This window comes from Gekko japonicus, unplaced genomic scaffold (assembly GCF_001447785.1).
Source record: "Gekko japonicus isolate JY-2015 unplaced genomic scaffold, Gekko_japonicus_V1.1 scaffold1168, whole genome shotgun sequence".
Taxonomy (NCBI): Eukaryota; Metazoa; Chordata; class Lepidosauria; order Squamata; family Gekkonidae; genus Gekko; species Gekko japonicus.
The window spans coordinates 377,122-380,721 of record NW_015174876.1 but is presented as its reverse complement, the minus strand read 5'-3'; positions in this window follow the sequence as shown (position 1 = coordinate 380,721).

Below are 3,600 nucleotides of genomic sequence, written 5' to 3'. Positions count from 1 at the left end.
TGATATTTTATCACAGGAGTGATACCATCTCTATATCCAGTCCATAACAGTAGCCTGGCCAATACATTTGGAACCAACTGAAGTTTGCAGAAACTTTTTAAAGTCAGCCCCATACAAAGTGCATTATTATAAATTAACCTGGATGTGATCAATGCAAATAGAGCTTGCATTGATACTGTTTTGAGGGCCAGTCTAATACTTAAAAACACTTTAGAGGCTCACATCCCCTCTCACTCATCTCTATCATACATCCCCAGATGTAACTCTGAAGTCTGTGGATTTGCTACAGCAGAATTCTCTTCTTATTGTGTAGTTTGATAATTCAAGTTTCATTTGTCACCTTTTAAATACTCCCCTTACTTTTGGTGGCAGGCTACGTTTATTACTATAGATATCTAACAATCTACTGCCCATCAACTTCATTGGATGGCCCCAAGTTTTATTAGTATGGGAGAGGGAGAAAAGTTCTGTTTCTGCACTGTCTCCACACCTTTCATAATTTTATAAACCTCTATCACTCCCAGGCATCTTTTTTTCTAAATGGAAAAGCCCCAAACTCTTTAACCTTCAATTATAGGAAAACAATGATCCCATTTTCCTTCACTCCATATGTTCACTGAAGATTCAGTCAAGTTCAGCTGCCAGAGGAGGTCCGGCTTTCCCTTTCCCTTCTGTCTTTCTGGCAAGCTTTTAAAGCTGTTCAAACTTCTTTTACATGTAATATTGTTGAAAACCTTGAGAGTAAACTGTTATTTCTTTGCTGGGATTATGCCATTAGTTAAATCATGGCTCATTTCTGGACCTTGAATCTTGGTTTTGTTAAAATTCTCTTTGCTGTTTCCATGTAAATTTTTACTTGTTTATTGCTGGCTGCTTTGAACACTCATGAAAGCAGGATACATTTTTAACTAAATAAATGTGTGAAGTAGTGCTTTTGTCCAGATCATGTGAAACATTTAGAACTCCCATCAGAAATCTCTATCAATTGAAGGAAATTGGAGTATAAACGAGGCAAAGACTTGATAAAGCCTGTACATAAACATTTAGATAGATTCAGGTGGGTAGCTGTGATGGTCTGAAGCAACAGAACAAAGTTTGAGTCCAGTGATACCTTAAAGACCAACAGAGTTTAATTCTGGCTATAAGCTTTTGTGTGCATGCATACTTCATCAGATACATTGAAACAGTTTTTCTCAATCCTTACGTATAAGTAGAGGGCTAGTTAGAGTCAAGACTCATAAGTAACTGGATAGTAAGTATAGCTGAGATTGAATTAAAGCAGTTGTTAAGACCTGTGAATGACGGCAAATTAGCATACAATTACAAGAGTTAACAAACAGATGTGAGAACTAAGTTTGAGTCCAGTGGCACCATTAAGACCAACAAAATTCAATTTGGGGTATAAGTGAGAACTGAGAGACTTAGCATGTATAGATGCACACTTCCTCAGATACGTTGAAACAGATTTCCTCCAGCGTTATATACAGGTAGAGGATGGCGGTTAGTTGCCAGAAAGGGCTAATTAGAGTCAAGATGCATAAGTACAGTGCAAATTAGCATACAGATAACAAAAGAGTTACAACAGATGTGAGAATTAAGTCTGAGCCCAGTGGCACCTTTAAGACAAAGTTTAATTCTGGGTATAAGTGAGAACTGAGTAACTTAGCATGTGTAGGGAGATAAAAACCCTATATCTCTGTTAAGCCCTGTGGGTTCCATACGTGTACTTCAGCAATCTCCCATTCCAGTCTGTTTCTGAAATTCCTTTGCAGAAAAACAGCTACTTTGAGGTCCCTCATTAAGTGCCTTGGGAGGTTGAAATGTTCTCCTACCTGTTTCTCAGTTTTGTGATTCTTGATGTGTCCGTTTATCTTTTGACATAGAGTTTGACCTATTTGCCCTAAGTAGAGAACTGAAGGGAATTGTTGGCATTTGATGACATATACAATGTGAGAAGATGAGCCTGAGATGGTGTAGTTGATGGGGTTAGTTGTATAACAAACCTTTTTGGAACTGAAGTAACCACCTGATGAAATCAAGAAACAGATTAACAAAACCAGAATGGTACCCAGAGAAAACCAGTTGCAAGACAGGCCCAAAAGGGACAACAACAGAACACCACTAGTGTTCACCTACAACTCTCAACTCAAAACAATTCAACACATCATTTATTTATGTCAGATCCCCAGTTAAAACACTCTCCACAACACTTTTGGCAGTGATGCTTTATTAGAGATATGCTTACTTATAGGAAATGGTTCTTTGTCAGAACTGAGGAAAGTATGTGAAAATCAGAGGTTATAGGTAATATCCAATGCACCCCACACCCCATACATACATCAGCATTCAGCCACTAGTGTTTCTATGACTACCCTAACAGACATACAGTGTCTTATCTATTCCAGCCTAGCGAAAGAGTCTCCAAGGCCAAATCCCATGAGAACAGGCCAAGGGGTGCAACTTGAGGAATAATTATGGCTACTACAGACAGGCACTCAACCCATACACACTCCCCTCAGGAATCCCCCCCCCAAAAAAAAACGATGGCAAGGTGAACAGTGAAGTGAAGCAAAGAAAAACAGAACTGAAACCTTGATAATTTATTTATTTATTATATTCAATGTATATACCTTCCATTCCCTAGATAGGACTCATGGCAGTGTACAACAGACACTAAAATCACAAACACTAGACAACAATTCTAAAATTCTAAAACAGCCGCCCTGAGCCCGCTTGCGGGGAGGGCGGGGTATAAGTTTGAAGAAATAAATAAATAAAATAAACATTCCAGTAAAATTCATAACAACAGATCAAACAGAACAACAGTTCAAACAGATGGTGGTCAAATTGCAACTGTGCTACCACCTTGGAGGGGGGGAGAGCACCAGCTAGGTGGACACTGTTGCTGTTCACAACCAAACGCCTCACGAAACATCTCTGCCTCACAGGCCCTGCAGAACTGAAACAAGTCCTGCAGGGCATGGATGTTACTCAGGAGAGAGTTCCACCATGTTGGGGGCAGGGCACTAAGGATGGGGCAGGTCGAGGACAGCTGGATAACTCTCAAGCCGGGGACCACAGGAAAGTTCTTACCAGTGCAATGCTCTTCCAGGGGTATACCGAGAGAGGTGGTCCCGGAGATATGTGGGTTCCAGACCAGATGTAGAACTCAACACTTATCCTTGTTAAATTGCATCTTGTTCGCATCCACCTACTTTTCCAATGTGTTCAGATCTCATTGAATTCTATCTCTGTCTTCAGATTTCTGCAATTCAAATTCTATCGCATCGCTTATGGGATGTCCCACCTTTGATTTTATCTAACCTACACTGTGTAATCAGTCTTGAGTCTCAGTGAGAAAGGTGCACTATAAATATAATTCAGAGGTCATTTCGGGGGGGGAATGCAGTTCCCCCGGGTGAGGTGCAGGGGGGCGGGGCACATGACGAAGCCCCGCCCCCTGCTTCTGGCCACTCCGCTTCCGGCCCTCATTCAGCCAGGAGGAGGCAGGAGAAGAGGGAGGGTAAGTTGCTTCCTCCCTGCCTCTCCCCACCCCTGCCTGCCTGGGGCCAGGGAGGGCCTTCACGGGGCTTCCTTGCA